Below are 20,142 nucleotides of genomic sequence, written 5' to 3' on the forward strand. Positions count from 1 at the left end.
TCTTTCACAAGGCAATATTCCATACCTTTGTAATAAAATATGCATGTGGTTTTTACATCAAGAATTTTTGCAATAATCAGAATTGTCTTAAATATGGAAAGTCCTATACTTTATGGGTTCCCAATTATGATCCAGGACAGAAAAATATCCAATTTTTAAAACAAAGGTTTCATCTCTTCATTATCAAATAAGGCACAATTTATTTTGATTTAGATCTTTTTCATACTTCTATTTAAATCCTGTCAATAAAATAAACAACATATATATCGCTTAAATATTGCATTAAGGGCTTCCCTGGTGGCGCAGTGGTTGAGAATCTGCCTGTTAATGCAGGGGACACAGGTTCGAGCCCTGGTCTGGGAAGATCCCACATGCCACGGAGCAACTGGGCCCATGAGCCACAACTACTGAGCCTGCGCATCTGGACCTTGTGCTCCGCGGCAAGAGAGGCCACGACAGTGAGAGGCCCACGCACCGCGATGAAGAGTGGCCCCCGCTTGCTGCAACTAGAGAAAGCCCTCGCACAGAAACGAAGACCCAACACAGCCAAAATTAAATTAATTAATTAATTAATTAAAAATATATATATATTGCATTAAACATACATAGGTGATTTTACTTTTTCCTGGTACTAATACCCTGCAATCCTCAGTAGCATATAAATAACTGGACAGGAATTTTTAAATGGCATTAAGATAAAAAAAGGTTTGCACATTTATTCTTAGTTCAAAAAGGGATTATAAAGTAAAAAACACTGACCAAAAATATGTATCTTTAATGCTTAACTCTGAAAGGTATTCCAACTCAATCCTATCAAAAATGGGTGGTTTCTGATAAGAGCACAGAGGGGGGGAAAAAAAAACCTAAACAACATTAAAACTTACCTTAAAATGACAACCCTAATTTTCATGTTACTCTGTGAACAGAGATGTTGGCTCTGAATTTCTGTCACTGGTGATTAATTCTCCAAAGAGAGTACAACACATTTTATTCTATAAGATCACATAGGGATATGTGTTAGTGAAATCCACAGGGAAGCCGAATCTTTTCTTTGAGCATCTAAATTTATTTCCTCCTACACCTGTACTCCACCAGAGCAATTTCTGAATAACACGAACTCCACAGCCTTTCCTTTGTTGCTAGCTTTCTGGTGGGGATATTAAGATCAATGAAATAACAGAATGAAAATTAGAATTTTGAATGTTCAAGAGTTGATTGCATCTTGTCTTTGAATTAATTTGTGTGAAAGTGCATGACATATAGTAATGTTCAAAAAATAGCTTTATTTTTTCTTGCTTATCATGACATTCAAATCATTTTCCCGGCTCCTATTATTTACATTTGGCATAATACTAGGCTCATGTTTGGGACTCAGGACCTTCTTTCTACGAGCATAATCTCTAATACTGATACAATTACAAGGAATCAACACAACTAAACAAAGAACAAATATACACATACGTAGAGGATTTGTAATCTGGTCTCAGGTTAGCCTGCTCCCTTGTTGCCATCTTTTTACAATGCCTTCACTTTTCTTGTCATTATCCTCAACCACATTTGTACTAACATCTTTCACAATAATTCCCCACTGCCTCTTAAGTTTTTTCTAAAAGTGTCAAACATTTGAACCATTAATTAATCCTATCATCCAAATCGCTCCTCTTCAATCTATCAACCGGCTTCTGAAACACCTTTGCTAGGAAACTGTTCCAGATCAAGTACACCCCCAAACTGTAAATCAGAACACCACGTACATATGGTGACTGTGGCAAAGCATGCTTATTTCTCTGGGCATCATTACTCCCATTTGTAAGCAAACAAGGCTAGACTAGACAATTTTAAAATTCTTTCCAGCTTAAGTTCTATAATTTCCTTTACTATACTATAAACATACTGGAACTATATATATGTCCTTTACAAATATGGAGAGCATTTGTAAAGAAATAAGAAAGAAGTTAACAAACATCTGGTCAGGGTACAAGGCATACAATACCGTAATCTATGCAAAAGCTACAGCCATAGGCTAAAAGAGGCAGTGGGAGAGGATGACAAGAGAAATATTAAAAAGTGTAACAATGCAAAATTTCGCATGAGGTTAATGTAAAACAAAAGAAGTGATGAATCTGTAGGATTATGCATAAAAGAAAGATGTAATAGGTAATGCTATATATTGTAAGGAGAGAATAAACACTGTTAAGGTGAGAAAATATATGGCAAATTCTCTCCCTGTTTAGATTGGTCAAATCTTAAAGATGAGACTGAAGAGGAAAATCCATAAGCAGATAAGAGAAGATTTATTTTCATTTACTTATTAAAAAATATTAACTGAATGCCTACTATAGGAAAAAATAATCACAGTAAGTTTATCCAGTTATGGGATATCCAGAAGGAACCTCACAATGGCCCCTGTCATTTCAATTTCATTCATAAAAGCCATATAAATATGAGGAATGACCCAAAGATTTGTTTGTTCAAGAAAGCAAGGCTTCCAAGGTCATAAAAACAGTAACAACAAAGTACACTGCCACATTTACCTAACATTAAAGTAAATGCAGAAAGTATGTCTAGAGACTGCCAGGTCAAAACATATACCCCAGCATTTACTTACTCCCTTTGTCAAACCTGAAGAAAATCCATGAAAACTCTAGGGATCACTGACGGCAAAAAATGCTTGTACATATATTCAATAATGCCAGTGGCTATGATGAGCTTCTCCCAAAACTTAAAGTGCTCTATCCAGAAGAACCACTCTTTCCTAAATTTAGTTTCTAGAGATATTTGAAAATTTTGTTGCTACACTATTTAAACAGGGTTTTTTTTAAAAAAAAGAAAATCTTTTCTGTTATGCTGCTATGATTAGACTACCCGTTAGCAATTATTATGCTCTGGAAGGCTATAAACTTAACAAGCTGTGTTAAGCACAAAAGGCAACACTTCTATAGGCCTATCTAAAGATATGCATGGCTTCTCTGTGGCCTATTAGCATAGTTAATAGGAGCAAGTATATTAATACATCCTTTAAATGCAAAGGACTTGCCAATAAAACAAACTCAAGATTTTATATCCACTCTGAAATATGTCTTCCTGTTTAACTTATGTTCAATAATATTTCCCATGAGGTGTATGTATGAGAAATTATCTGGTATCATGATCTACATTTTTTATCAAAGCATTCTCAGACCACAAAGTAACATAAAAATACCTAATCCTCTATCTCATTTAGGGTACAGCAATAAGCTAGTTAACAAAATGAGAATGTAAACACAAAAAAGGGAAATATTTGACCAATAGGATAGAAAAGTTGAAAACTCTGGTCAAGAGGATATTCCCAGTGTTGGTTTGTTAATTATTTACAAGGAGGACAATAGTCTGTTCATAAAGAAATAATCATTTCAGCATTTATTTAACATCTCAGAGTATTTCTCAATAATGTCCACAAACTGTACTCTTATCTAACCAGGAAAGAGAATTCATACACTTGGAGTTGGGTGGTTGGGCTGAAAACCATGGCAAAAAACCTGAGTTTCCTTGAAGGCTTATGTTTTAGCTTAAACATCCCTGCACATTCTGTATTTTTCTCCATAAAGCAATCTTTTCTCTTTTAATATAAAAAGTTTCCCCATACCCATCTATTCTAAACTTTTTAGTAAAACTAATGTTCTAGGAAGAGATTTATTTTATGGCTTTACATACCCCCAATGTTCTTCTAGGTACTCCAGAAATGTCTTTCTAATGTGAAAGACAAGGTCAAGGCAACGAAGCTTCTATCCCAAAGAGAATTAATTGCAGCTCACCAATGGTCAACCAGATAAATTTCTTTCCCTGATTGATATCTCACATTTGGAAGCAGAGAATGCTGGTAGCATTCTATAAATTCTCAATATTAACTTAGTGGATAAGATTTAGAGAGATTAGATGTCCTAGATTTCACAGGACACCTAGACGACAGAAAGGGAGATATTGTTTTTAAGCAAATGTAAATGCATGATGAAAAAGAAGAGCTTTCATGGTTAAAAAAATATATTTATATAAATATATATATATGGCAGTGAAATCATCTTAATGCCCTCTTTACAAATTTTAACATTTGATTGTAATTTAAAATGTACTGTCTAAAGGAACACAGGTGCTTTAAGAAATGAGAAACACAGCAATCTATGTCAAAAGAGCTCTAAGAACTACAAAACAACAGCAAATGAATGTAGTTGCAAAAATCCTCAACAAAATACCAGCAAGCACAATCCAGGAACATTAAAAAAAAAAAAAAAAAAGATTATACATCATGCCTAATTAGGATTTAACCCAGGAATGAAAAGTTGGTTTAATAATCAAACATCAATTAATGTAATATACCATATCAATAAAATAAAGGACAAAAACCACATGATCATCCAAATAGATGCAGAAAAGTGTTTGAAAAAAATCAATGATTCATGATTTAAAAAAAAAAAAAAACCCTCAGTAAATAGGAAGAAAAGGAAACTTCCTCAACCTGAAAAAGGCCATCTATGAAAACCCCACATCTAATACCATATTTAATGGTGAAAGACTAAGTGCTTTCCCCCTGTGATCACAAACAAGACAAGGATGTCTGCTCTCGCCACTGCAAGTCAACTTTGTATTAGAGATTATAGTCAGGGCAATTAGGTAGGGAAAAGAAATAAAAGGTATCTAGGTTCTAAAGAAAGAAGTCAAACCATCTCTATTTTACATGACACAATTTTGTATACAGAAATTCTAAAAAATCCACTTAAAAACTATTACAACTAATAAAGGAGTTCAGCAAGGTTACAGGATAAAAGATTAATATATAAAAGTCAACCGTATGTTTATACAATGACAGTGAACAACCCCCAAAAGAAATTAAGGAAACAATTCCATTTACGTCTGCATCAAGAAAAATAAAATACAAAGGAATAAATTCAACAGAAGAAGCAAGACTTGAAAACTTGCAAGACTTGCTTGGAAGTTTTGCAACAGAAGAAGCAAGACACTGAAAACTATAAAAACATTGTTGAAAGAAATTAAACACCTGTATTAATGGAAAGACATTCCATGTTCATGACCGGAAGACTTAATATTGTTAAGATGGCAGTACTCCCCACATTGATCTTCAGATTCAACTCAATCTCCATTAAAATCTCAGCAGGTTTATTTGCAGAAATTGACAAATTGATCCAATCCTAAAACTCATATGGAAATGAAAGGGACTCAGAATACCTAAAATATTCCTGAAAAAGGAGAAAAAAATGGGGATCTCACCCTTGCCAATTTTAAAACCTACTACAAAACTACAATAATCAAGAGAGTGTGGTACTGGCATAAAGACAGACATATAGATGAATTAAACATAAATAAACACTCATTTTTATAATAAATTGATTTTTCAACCAGGGTAACAAGAAAATCAAAGGGAAAGAACAGTCTTTTCAACATGCAGTGCAGGGACAACTTGCTATCCACATGCAAAAGAATGAAGTTGGGCCCCTATAACTCACAGCATTTACAAAAATTAACTCTAAATGAATTAAAGACCAAAATGTGACAGCTAAAACTATAAACTCTTGGAAGAAAACATAGGTATAAATCTTCACAACCTTGAATTAGGCAATGGTTTCTTAGATATGACACCAAAAACACAAGCAACAACAACAAAAATAAATTGGACTTCATCAAAATTTAAAAACATTTGTGCTTCAAATGACACCATCAAGAAAGTGAAAAAACAATGTACAGAATGGGATCAAATTTTTGCAAATAATATATCTGATAAAGGACTTGTAAATGGAATATATAAAGAACACTGAGAACTCGACAATAAAAAGACAACCCGGACTTCCCTGGTGGCACAGTGGTTAAGAATCCGCCTGCCAATGCAGGGGACATGGGTTCGAACTCTGGTCCAGGAAGACCCCACATGCTGCGGAGCAACTAAGCCCATGTTGCCACAACTACTGAGCCTGCACTCTAGAGCCCATGTGCCACAACTACTGAGCCTGGGTGTCACAACTACTGAAGCCCGCATGCCTAGAGCCTGTGCTCTGCAACAAGAGAAACCATTGCAACAAGAAGCCTGTGCACCGCAACGAAGAGTAGCCCCCACTCGCCGCAACTAAAGAAAGCCTGCACACAGCAACGAAGACCCAACGCAGCCAATAAATAAATAAATATTAAATTAAAAAAGACAACCCAATTTAAAAGGATGTGAATAGATATTTCTTCAAAGAAGTTACACAAATAGCCAAAAAGTACATGGAAAGATGTTCAACATCATTAGCCATTATGTAAAAGGACAGATAAGAACCTTCATAGATTTCTGGTGGAAACATAAAACAGTGCAGCCTCTCTGGAAAACAGTCTGGCAGTTCCTCAAAAAGTTAAACAGAGTTACTATTTGACCCAGCATTCCTAGACATGTACCAAGAGAAATGAAAATGTATGTCCACACAAAAACTTACACATATATGTTCACAGCAGCATTTTCCATAATAATCAAAAAGTATAAATAACCCAAATGCCATCAATAAATGAATAGATAAGTTAAATGTGGTACTGCCTATAAAATTTAATATTATTTGGCAATAAATAGAAATGAGATACTAATACATGCTACCACAGAAATAAACCTTGAAATTATCATGCTAAGTTAAAGAAACTAGTTTAAAAAGACTACATATTATATATTTCCATGTACATGAAATATCCAAAATAGGCAAATTCATTGAGACAAAACTAAAGAGTGGTTGTCTAGGGACAGGAAGGTTGGTGAGAAGTGAGGAGTGACTGCTAATGGGTACAGGATTTCATTCTGATGTAACGAGAATGTTCTAAAATTGACTGTGGTGATGACTGCACAACTCTGTGAATACACTTTTAAAAAACTGAAAAATAAATCAAAGGAATGAAAATTGGGAAGAAAGAAGTAAAACTGTCACTGTTTGCAGATGATATGATACTATATATAGAAAATCCTAAAGACACCACCAAAAAACTACTAAACCTCATCAATGAGTTTGGTAAAGTTGCAAGATACAAAATTAATATTCAGAAATATGTCACATTTCTATACACAAACAATGAACTATCAGAAAGAGAAAATAAGGAAAAAATCCCATTTACAATTGCATCAAAAAGAATAAAAAACCCAGGAATAAACCAACCTAAAGAGGTAAAAGACCTGTCCTCGGAAAACAATAAGACACTGATGAAAGAAATTGAGGACAGCACAAACAGATGGAAAGGTATGCTGTGTTCGTGGATTGGAAGAATTAATATTGTTAAAATGACCATACTACCCAAGGCAATTTACAGATTCAATGCAATCCCTATCAAAATACAAAGGACATTTTCACAGAATTAGAACAAATAATTTTTAAAAATGTATGGAAACACAAAAGACCCCGAATAGCCAAAACAATCTTGAAAGGGAAGAACAGAGCTGGAGGAATCACACTCCCTTACTTCAGACTATACTACATAGCTGCACTAATCAAAACAGTATGGTGCTGGAATAAAAAAAGACACATAGATCAAAGGAACAGAATAAAGAGTCCAGAAATAAACCCATGCACTTATGGTCAATTCATCTACAACAAAGGAGGCAAGAATATACAATGGAGAAAAAACAGTCTCTTCAGTAAATGGTGCTAGGAAAACTGGACAACTACATGTAAAAGAATGAAATTAGAACATTCTCTAACACCATACAGAAAAATAAACTCAAAGTGGATTAAAGACCTAAATGTAACACCAGAAACCATAAAACTCCTAGAAGAAAATACAGGCGGAACACTCTTTGACATAAATCGTAACAATATTTATGGATCTATCCCCTAAAGCAAAAGAAACAGAAGCAAAAATAAACAAACAGGACCTAATTAAACTTAAAAGCTTTTGCACAGCAAAGGAAACCATCTACAAAACGAAAAGACAACCTACCGAATGGGAGAAAATATTTGCAAATGATATGACTGATAAGGGGTTAATATTAAAAATGTATAAACAGCTTATACAACTCAACATCAAAAAAGCAAACAACCTGATTAAAAAATGGGCAGGAGATCTGAATAGACATTTTTCCAAAGAAGACATACAGATGACTTACAGGCACATGAAAAGATGCTCAACATTGTTAATCATCAGGGAAATGCAAGTTAAAACAACAATAAGATATCACCTCACACCTGTCAGAATGGCTACCATCAAAAAGAACACAAATAACATGTTGTACATCTGAAACTTATACAATATTGTACATCAACTATACCTGAAATAAGAAGTCTGAAATGAAAGGTGGAATGCATGATTTCCCCTAAAATTAATATAATAGTTAAGACATCAAAAATGGAAATGACAAAAATGAATCTGAATACAGGAAGAAAGATCAGGTATAGAGAAAACTATAAAAAAACATGTTGCTTTAAAAGCCCTAAGAATAAAACACATTTTCCAAGGAACAAAGCATAAGAGGCAGCATGATATATAATACTTAAAGCTGTGAGATGTCTGATAATTTAAATTCATGTTTAAATTTGAACCCCCCAAAAGTTAACATTCTAATACTCACTGGTTATTTCTTTCAGTTCAAGTATATACTCATTTTATGAAGCAGCCATAATAATCTTAATACCAAAATCTAACAAGGACTTATGGAAAACAAAAATTATAGTCCAATCTATCTAATAAATATAGCTGAAAAAATCCTAAAAAACAATTAGCAAAGCAAATCCAGTGTTACAGAAAGAAAATATATCCAAGTTCAGTTTAGCCCAGGAAGGCAAGATTTATTTAAGAGTTGAAAATTAACTGATATAATTCACCATATTAATAGAATAAAGGAGAAATCTTACATGATCATCTCTAAATGCAGAAAAGGCATTTGTCAAACTTCACCCTATTCATAATAAAAACTCTTCTACAATCTAGGAACTGAAGGAACTTCTTCCGTCGAATAAAGAACATCCATGAAAAACCTCCAGTATCATATCTATGAGGATGAAAAAAGAGCACTTTGTCCCTTTCCTTGTACTTCAGGAATAAGGCAAGAGTGTCAACTCTTACTACCTCTATTCAATAGTGATTGGAGGTCCTAGCCAGTGCAATGATGCAAGAAAATAAAATAAAATGCATACAGATTGGAAAGAAAGAAGTAAAATTTATATGCCAATGATATGATTGTTATGTAGACAATATTAAGGAATCACAGAAAATATATCAGAACACGTAAATTTAGGAAAATCACAATGTTATTGGGGTAGCCAGCCTCTAAAATGGGTCCTGGTGATCCCTGTCTCTTGCTATTCATGTCCTTCTTTAATTCCCCCCCCCTTGAGTATGGGCTGACCTAGTGAGTACCAAAATTAACTGAATGTAACTTCTGAAATTAGGTTACCAAAATATAGTGACTTCTGTCTTGATTGCTCTTGCTCACTCTGATGGGAGCCAGTTGCCAAGTTGTAATCTACCATATGGAAAGGCCCTTGAAACAAGAAACTAAGGGAGGCCTCTAGCCAATAGTCAGCAAGGAACTGAGAAACTCAGTCTCAGGAAGACATAACTGGAAATTGTAGGAAGGAGAAGTATTACAGGTGATGGCAGAAGTTTACCAACATCCTTAGAAATGTGGAAAGGAGGAAACGTGCCTAATGAACTGGGTAACTAATCTAAGGAGATTTCCAAGTAAAGTGTTGAAAGTGCTGCCTGGTTTCTTCCTGGTGTTTACAGTAAATTGGGAGAAGAGAGAGATAAGTTGAAGGAAAGACTATTAAACCAAAATGAGGCAGGATTTTCATAGTTTCAAAAATTTTCAGCCTCTCCAGATAGCAAAACTGCTAAAATTAAGAAATGTCTTCTGAGTAGATTTCAAAACCAGGACACTGCCAGGAAGAACAAGCTCTGGAGATAAAGCCTAGGTAACAACTTCTGTTGAAGACCTCAGAAACATCAAAGTTGATGCCTCAATCGAGTCAAATGAAAAGCACTTTGAAGACATTAAGGTTGGGTTTCACAAATTCTCTCAAACAATGGGGCCTCTGGGAAGCTTACTAGTATTTTAAAAGGCTAAAATTTTGTGATAATGTTAGGCAGCCATAGATAACTAATACAGATTTTAACATATTAATCAGTCACTTTAAATTCCTCATCAGATCATTCCACTTGCAACTGCTGCTGCTTTATCTCTTTCCAACATGTTGTTTTCCCTTGCATTTTCACATACTCATAGTTTTATTAATATCTGGATATCTTGGGTAGGACAGTAGTAACTGAGGCAAATAATTTCTATGGTTGGTAATGAGCAGACTTTTCCTTTGGCCAGGTGTCTAGAGTAGGGGTTGTGTTTATCTAATCACATGTTAGGCAGGTTTAAGGTTTACTGTTGCTACGGTTACCCTAAGTACACCACAGGCTTCAAATTCCTCTAGGCATAACCACCCCCTCAGGGGGACCAGAAGTTTTCCTCAATGTCTGCTCCACCCTTAGCTTTCAGTCTTCCCCTCTAGAGGGTCTGTCTCTTGTGAGGTTCTCATTAGTATTCAACTGCTACTTTTATTAGATCCTTATTAGTCTAGGGGTGGGGATCTGGATTGGAGTGGTGTTCTCTATTATTCTAATTAGGCTTTGGCTAATCAGACTCTGTATGCCTGAGTCTTACAAGTGCTCCTGTCTCTCCTCCATAGTTCTGTGATCAGCATGTAACCCTGACCTCCCACCAAGTTATTTTCTGCCTACCCCCAGCTTCAGTGTTGTTTTTTTTCTATCCTTTTTTAAAAAAATTTTATTATTTTTATATAGCAGGTTCTTATTAGTTATCTATTTTATACATATTAGTGTATATATGTAATCCCAATCTCCCAGTTTATCCCACCACCACCACCCGCTTCAGTGGTTTTTACCAGTGCCATAAAGGCTACATTTTACGGAATCCCTCTTCCTAAACTTACGGTTTTTGTTACATAGCAAAGATACACGAGAAGGATCCAGGAAATATTTTGTGCACTTTCCATAACAACTGCTGTTCCTCCTCCCAGGCCTGTACCAGGAGGGATGCTTTATCAGGGCTCTCATCAAGTGGGGCCTATGGAGAAAAAGTTTGCAAGAGAGTTCAAGCTGCCCCTATACTTGCTGCCCTAAGGGGCTCCCCATTCTTACCTGCCCAGATCTGGCCTCTACCAATTTGTTGCCTATTGTAGCTGAAATGTTCTTACCCATTTCCAGAGGTGTCTGCCCCATGTAAGCTAGTGCTCACACCTCATCTTTCCCTGTAGGCACAGGTCTTTCCTGAGATTTTGAGTTAGCTGGTTGAACTGAGCGCTCTGTTTCAAGAAATGTCCAGAGCTTGCAGTTTGTTCCACCTTATTTTTAAGTGTAAGGTTGGGAGCAACATTCTTTACAGTCATGTAGACTTAGCTACATAATAATTTATACATATTTATATATTTGTTTTTGCTCCTGTTAAATTAAACAAGGAGGCCATTAGACTGAGGTGCTTCTAGTACCGTAGAAACTTACTTAAGCAAACCAAAACCTATGCCTATAATGTGTCAAGATTAAGAAGTCAAAACCCAGGACTTACCTGGTGGTGCAGTGGCTAAGACTCCGTGCTCCCAATGCAGGGGGCATGGGTTCGATCCCTTGTCAGGGAACTAGATCCCACATGCCGCAACTAAAAGATCCTGCATGCCACAAGTAAAAGATCCTGCATGCTGCAACTAAGACCCGACGTAGCCAAATAAATAAATAAATATTAAAAAAAAAAAGAAATAAAAACCCAAGAACAACCTATCACAAACAGCCACCTAGGTTTTCCCAAATAAGGCAATTGCTTAAGCTACAGCCAATCAAATACCTTCCTTGCTTTGCTTCTGAGCCTGCTTTATAATAAAGTCTCTCCTCTCACTCTTGTGCGTACAGGGCTCCCAACGACTTCCGGTTCAAGGCTGCCCTATTTGATTTTTGCTCAAATAAAGTCTTAAAAATGTGATATGCCTCAATTTATTTTTCAAAACTCTTATTTTCCTCCCAATTTTCAAAGCTGGAACAATTTTAGCAACAAAATAACTATAACATTAGATTATAACCCATAGAACTATGATATTTATTAATGTTAAAAGATAACCTGAGGCATTATTACATTACCCACAGGAGCTAAGAAAGAGATTTTTATAGAGAAGAGGTGGAAGCCAAGCAAGGAGAGTATTTTCCTGGCTACAGTGTAAGCAACTGCCTTATTTAGGAAAGCCTAGGTGGCTGTTTGTTATGGGTTGTCCTTAGGTTTTGATTTCTTAACCTTGAGGCATTAAAGGTATAGGTTTCAGTTCGCTTATTTAGGCTCCTAAGGCATTAAAGCCTCCTCAGGCTAATGACCTCCTTATTTAATTAATCTAACATTACTTTAAAAGGAGAAAAATAACTTCACAGTGGAAAAACCTGGCAGAAGCCACCTTAATCAAGTGATCAAGGTTAATACCATCAGTAAAAAGGCATATGAATTTCAGGTCGCCCCTGCTATGACATACTGGAAAAGCACATCACTTCTGTGGTATTCTTGCCAAAAATGCATAATCTGAATCTAATCAAGAGAAAACACTAGACAAATCCATATTGAGAGACATTGCACAAAATATCTGATTAGTGCCAAGGTTATGAAAGACCAAAGAATTATCACAGATCAGAGAAAGCTAAGGAGATGTGACAACTAAATATGATGCGAGACACTGAACTGGATATTGGATTAGAAAAATCTTATCAGTGACATGACATTGGTGAAATGTGAATAAAGTCTATAGTTTAGCTGACAGTACTACATTACTGTTAATTTCTTAGTTTTGATAACTGTACTATGATAATGCAAAATGGTAACAGTATGGAAAGCTGACTAGAGAATATATGGAAATTCTATCTTCGTAACTTTTCTGTAAGTCTAAAATTATTTCAAAATAAAAAGGTTAAAAAGAAACAAACTCAACTCAAACATAAACAAAGTGGGTATGGGAAGGAGGGAGAGTGTCAAAGAAGGATTTTACTTTATTGCAATTTTTTTTAATGATAGTTTTAATATTCATGTAACTACATTAAAATTAGGGGGAAAGGTATACCATAGAGTGAATAAAGATGCAATTTCTGGCTCTGTAAGAGCGAATATAAAATATCACTCAATATTATCCAACTCTCTTTGTTGTGTCCTAATCAATTAATTTAAAAACTACTAGGGAGACCTTCAAGATGGAGGAGGGGTAAGACATGGAGATCACCTTCCTCCCCACAAACACATCAGAAATACATCTACATGTGGATGTAAATGTTCAACTCCTACAAAACACCTACTGAACGCTGACAGAAGACCTCAGACTTCCCAAAAGGCAAGAAACTCCCCAAGTACCTGGGTAGGGCAAAAGAAAACAGAAAAAAGAGAGACAAAAGAATAGGGACAGGACCTGCACCTCTGAGAGGGAGCTGTGAAGGAGGAAAAACTTCCACACACTAGGAAGACCCTTCACTGGCAGAGACAGAGGGTGGCGGGGGGGGGAAGCTTCGGAGCCACGGAGGAGAGTGCAGCAACAGGGGTGCAGGGGGCAAAGCAGAGAGATTTCCACACAGAGGATCGGTGCCAACCAGCACTCACCAGCTTGAGAGGCTTGTTTGCTCACCTGCCTGGGTAGGTGGGGGCTGGGAGCTGAGGCTCAGGCTTCAGAGGTCAGACCCCAGGGAGAGGACTGGGGTTGGCTGCGTGAACACAGCCTAAAGGGGGCTACTGCACCACAGCTAGCTGGAAGGGAGTCCGTGAAAAAGTCTGGAACTGCCTAAGAGGCAAAAGACCATTGTTTCGGGGTATGCGAGAAGAGGGGATTCAGAGCATCGCCTAAACAACCTCCAGAGACGGGCGCTAGCCACAGCTATCAGTGCAGACAGCAGAGACAGGCATGAAACGCTAAGGCTGCCACCAAGAAGCCTGTGTGCAAGCACAGGTCACTATCCACACCTCCCCTCCCAGGAGCCTGTGCAGCCCGTCACTGCCAGGGTCCCATGATCCAGGGACAACTTGCCCGGGAGAACACACAGTGCACTTCAGGCTGCTGCAACGTCACTCCGGCCTCTGCTGCCTCAGGCTCGTCCCGCATTCTGTGCCCATCCCTCCCCCCAGCCTGAGTGAGCCAGAGCCCCCTAATCAGCTGCTCATTTAACCCCGCCCTGTGTGGGCAGGAACAGATGCCCTCAGGTGACCTACACGCAGAGGCGGGGGCAAATACAAAGCTGAACCCCAGGAGCTGTGCGAACAAAGAAGAGAAAGGGAAATTTCTCCCAGCAGCCTCGGGAGCAGCAGATTAAATCTCCACAATCAACTTGATGCACCCTGCATCTGTGGAATAACTGAACAGAGAACAAATCATCCCAAAATTGAGGTGGTGGACTTTTGGAGCAACAGTAGACTTGGGGTTTGCTGTATGCGAATGACTAGTTTCTGATTTTATGTTTATCTTAGTTTAGTATTTAGAGTTTATTACCATTGGTACACTTGTTTATTGATTTGGTTGCACTCTTCCTTTTTTTGTTTTTTATTTTATATATAGATATATATGTATTTTTCCTTTTTCTCTTTTAGTGTGTATGTGTATGCTTCTTTGTGTGATTTTGTGTGTATAGCTTTGCTTTTACCATTTGTCCTGGGTTCTGCCTGTCCATTTTTTTTTTTTAAATATAGTTTTTAGTGCTTGTTATCATTGGTGGATTTGTTTTTTGGATTGGTTACTCTTTTCTTTTCCTTCTTTCTTTTTTCTTTTTTCTTTTTTCTTCTTATTACTTTTTAATTACTTTATTTTAATAACTGTTAAATTTTTTATTTTAATAACTTTATTTCATTTTCTTTTTTTCTTTCTTTCTTTTCTTCTCCCTTTTCTTCTGAGCCGTGTGGCTGACAGGGTCTTGGGGCTCTGGCTAGGTGTCAGGACTCTGCCTCTGAAGTGGGAAAGCCAAGTTCAGGACACTGGTCCACCAGAGACCTCCCAGCTCCACATAATATCAAATGGTGAAAGCTCTCCCAGAGATCTCCATCTTGACGCTAAGACCCAGCTCCACGCAACAACCAGTAAGCTACAGTGCTGGACACCCTATGCCAAACAACTAGCAAGACAGGAACACAACCCCACCCATTAGCAGAGAGGCTGCCTAAATAAGATCACACACACCCCAAAACACACCACTGGACGTGGTCCTGCCCACCAGAAAGACAAGATCCACCCTCATCCACCAAAACACAGGCACTAGTCCCCTCCACCAGGAAGCCTACACGACCCACTGAAACTTAGCCACTGGGGGCAGACAACAAAAACAACAGGAACTATGAACCTGCAGCCTGTGAAAAGGAGACCCCAAATACAGTAAGTTAAGCAAAATGAGAAAACAGAGAAAAACACAGCAGATGAAGGAGCAAGGTAAAAACCAACCACACCAAACAAATGAAGAGGAAATAGGCAGTCTACCTGAAAAAGAATTCAGAGTAATGATAGTAAAGATGATACAAAATCTTGTAAAAAGAATGGAGAAAATACAAGAAACATTTAACAAGGACCTAGAAGATAATAGATGAAATTAAAAGCTCTTTAGAAGAAATCAGTAGCAGAATAACTAAGAGAAAAACGGATAAGTGACCTGGAAGATAAAATAGTGGAAATAACTACTGCAGAACAGAATAAACAAAAAAAAATGAAAAGAATTGAGGACAGTATTAGAGACCTCTGGGACAACATAAAACGCACCAACATTAGAATTATAGGGGTCCCAAAGAAGAACAGAAAAAGAAAGGGACTGAGAAAATATTTGAAGAGATTATAGTTGAAAACCTCCTTAACATGGGAAAGGAAATAGCCACCCAAGTCCAGGAAGCGCAGCGAGTCCCATACAGGATAAACCCAAGGAGAAACACACCGAGACACATAGTAATCAAATTGGCAAAAATTATAGACAAAGAGAAAGTATTGAAAGCAGCAAGGGAAAAAGAACAAATAACACACAACGGAACTCCCATAAGGAGTTCCGTTGTATGTTATTTGTTCTTTTTCCCTTGCTGCTTTCAATACATTGTCTTTCTCAGCAGAAACTCTACAAGCCAGAAGGGAGTGGCATGATATACTTAAAGTGATGAAAGGGAAGAATCTACAACCAAGATTACTGCACCTGGCAAGGATCTCATTCACATTCGATGCAGAAATCAGAAGCTTTACAGGCAAGCAAAAGCTAAGAGAACTCAGCACCACCAAACCAGCTCTACAACAAATGCTAAAGGAACTTGTCTAAGTGGGAAACACAAGAGAAAAGGACCTACAAAAGCAAACCCAAAACAATTAAGAAAATGGTCATAGGAACATACATATCAATAATTACCTTAAACGTGAATGGATTAAATGCTCCAACCAAAAGACACAGGTTTGCTGAATGGATACAAAAACAAGACCCATATATATGCTGTCTACAAGAGACCTACTTCAGACCTAGGGACACATACAGACTGAAAGTGAGGGGATGGAAAAAGATATTCCATGCAAATGGAAATCAAAAGAAAGCTGGAGTAGCAATACTCATAGCAGATAAAATAGACTTTAAAATAAAGAATGTTACAAGATACAAGGAGGGACACTACAAAATGATCAAGGGATCAATCGAGGAAGATATAACAATTATAAATATATATGAACCCAACATAGGAGCACATCAATACATAAGGCAACTGCTAACAGCTAGAAAAGAGAAAACCGACAGTAACACAATAATAGTGGGGGACTTTAACACCTCACTTACACCAATGGACAGATCATCCAAAATGAAAATAAATAAGGAAACAGAAGCTTTAAATGACACAGTAGACCAAATAGATTTAATTGATATTTATAGGACATTCCATGCAAAAACAGCAGATTACACTTTCTTCTCAACTGCACACGGAACATTCTCCAGGAGAGATCATATCTTGGGTTACAAATCAAGCCTCAGTAGATTTAAGAAAATTGAAATTGTATCAAGCATCTTTTCTTACCACCAATGCTATGAGTTTAGAAATGAATTACATGGAAAAAAACGTAAAAATCACAAACACATGGAGGCTACACAATACGTTACTAAATAACCAAGAGATCACTGAAGAAAACAAAGAGGAAATCAAAAAATACCTAGACACAAATGACAATGAAAACACGACGATCCAAAACCTATGGGATGCAGCAAAAGCAGTTCTAAGAGGGAAGTTTATAGCGATACAAGCCTACAGCAAGAAACAAGAAAAATCTCAAATATACAATCTAACCTTACACCTAAAGGAACTAGAGAAAGAAGAACAAACAAAACCCAAAGTTAGCAGGAGGAAAGAAATCATAAAGATCACAGCAGAAATAAATGAAATAGAAACAAAGAAAACAGTAGCAAAGATCAATAAAACTAAAAGCTGGTGCTTTGAGAAGATAAACAAAATTGATAAGCCATTAGCCAGACTCATCAAGAAAAGAGGGAGAGGACTCAAATCAATAAACTTAGAAATGAAAAAGAAGTTAGAACAGACACTGCAGAAATACAAAGCATCCTAAGAGACTACTACAAGCAACTCTATGCCAATAAAATGGACAACCTGGAAGAAATGGACAAATTCTTAGAAAGGTATAACCTTCCAAGACTGAACCAGGAAGAAATAGAAAATATGAACAGACCCATCACAAGTAATGAAATTGAAACTGATTAAAAATCTTCCAACAAACAGAAGTCCAGGACCAGATGGCTTCACTGGTGAATTCTATCAAACATTTAGAGAAGAGCTAACACCCATCCTTCTCAAACTCTTCCAAAAAATTGCAGAGGAAGGAACACTCCAAAACTCATTCTATGAGGCCACCATCTCCCTGATACCAAAACCAGACAAAGATACTACAAAAAAAGAAAATTACAGACCAATATCACTCATGAATATAGAAGCAAAAAAAATCCTCAACAAAATACTAGCAAACAGAATCCAACAACACATTAAAAGGATCATACACCATGATCAAGTGGGATTTATCCCAGGGATGCAAGAATTCTTCAATATATGTAAATCAATCAATGTGATAAACCATATTAAAAAATTGAAGAATAAAAAGCATATGATCATCTCAATAGATGCAGAAAAAGCTTTTGACAAAATTCAACACTCAATTATGATAAAAATTCTCTAGAAAGTGGGCATAGAGGGAACCTACCTCAACATAATAAAGGCCATATACGACAAACCCACAGCAAACATTCTCAATGGTGAAAAACTGAAAGCATTTCCTCTAAGATCAGGAACAAGACAAGGATGTCCACTCTCACCACTGTTATTCAACATAGTGTTGGAAGTCCTAGCCATGGCAATCAGAGAAGAAAAAGAATTAAAAGGAATACAAATTGGAAATGAAGAAGTAAAGCTGTCACTGTTTGCAGATGACATGATACTCTACATAGAGAATCCTAAAGATGCCACCAGAAAACTATTAGAGTTAATCAATGAATTTGGTAAAGTTGCAGGCCACAAAATTAATGCACAGAAATCTCCTGCATTCTTATACAATAATGATGAAATACCCTAAAGAGAAAATAAGGAAACACTCCCATTTACCATTGCAACAAAAAGAATAAAATACCTAGGAATAAACCTACCTAGGGAGACAAAAGACCTGTATGCAGAAAACTATAAGACACTGATGAAAGAAATTAAAGATGATACCAACAGATAGAGAGATATACCATGTTCTTGGATTGGAAGAATCAATATTGTGAAAATGACTATACTACCCAAAGCAATCTACAGATTCAATGCAATCCCTATCAAATTACCAATGGCATATTTTACAGAACTAGAACAAAAAATCTTAAAATTTGTATGGAGACACAAGAGACTCTGAATAGCCAAAGCAGTCTTGAGGGAAAAATAAAGAGCTGGAGGAATCACATGCCCTGACTTCAGACTATACTACAAAGCTACAGTAATCAAGACAGTAGGGTACTGGCACAAAAACAGGAACACAGATCAATGGAACAAGATAGAAAGCCCAGGGATAAACCCACGCACCTATGGTCAACTAATCTATGACAAAGGAGGCAAGGATATACAATGGAGAAAAGACAGTCTCTTCATAAAGTGGTGCTGGGACAACTGGACAGCTACATGTCAAAGAATGAAATTAGAACACTCCCTAACACCATACACAAAAATAAACTCAATATGGATTCGAGACCTAAATGTAAGACCGGACACTATAAAACTCTTAGAGGAAAACATAGGAAGAACACTCTTTGACATAAATCACAGCAAGATGTTTTTTGATCCACCTCCTAGAGTAATGGAAATAAAAACAAAAATAAACAAACGGGACCTAATGAAACTTCAAAGCTTTTGCACAGCAAAGGAAACCATAAACAAGACGAAAAGACAACCCTCAGAATGGGAGAAAATATTTGCAAACGAATCAACGGACAAAGGATTAATCTCCAAAATATATTAGCAGCTCATGCAGCTCAATATTAAAAAACAATCAACCCAGTCCAAAAATGGACAGAAGACCTAAATAGGCATTTCTCCAAAGAAGATATACAGATGGCCAAGAAGCACATGAAAAGCTGTTCAACATCACTAATTATTAGAAAAATGCAAATCAAAACTACAATGAGGTATCACCTCACACCAGTTAGAATGGGCGTCATCAGAAAATCTACAAACAACAAATGTTGGAGTGGGTGTGGAGAAAAGGGAACCGTCTTGCAATGTTGGTGGGAATGTAAATTGATACAGCCACTATGGAGAACAGTATGGAGGTTCCTTAAAAAACTAAAAATAGAATTACCATATGATCCAGCAATCCCAGTACTGGGCATGTTCCCAGAGAAAAGCATAATTCAAAAAGACACACGCACCGCAATGTTCATTGCTGCACTATTTACAATAGCCTGACCATGGAAGTAACCTAAATGCCCATCGACAGACGAATGGATAAAGAAGATGTGGTACATATATACAATGGAATATTACTCAGCCATAAAAAGGAATGAAATTGAGTCATTTGTAGAGACGTGGATGGATCTAGAGACCGTCATACAGAGTGAAATAAGTCAGAAAGAGAAAAACAAATATTATATATTATCGCATAT

General features: G+C 36.7%; 1 protein-coding gene across 4 annotated transcripts in view; it reads right to left on the minus strand.

The window, feature by feature from the left end:
• The window catches only part of KIAA1328 (KIAA1328 ortholog), a 374,054-nt gene that overhangs the window by 309,961 nt on the left and 43,951 nt on the right, over positions 1-20,142 (minus strand). The gene's annotated exons all lie outside the window — the stretch shown is intronic.

This window comes from Balaenoptera acutorostrata, chromosome 13 (genome assembly GCF_949987535.1).
Source record: "Balaenoptera acutorostrata chromosome 13, mBalAcu1.1, whole genome shotgun sequence".
Lineage (NCBI taxonomy): Eukaryota > Metazoa > Chordata > Mammalia > Artiodactyla > Balaenopteridae > Balaenoptera > Balaenoptera acutorostrata.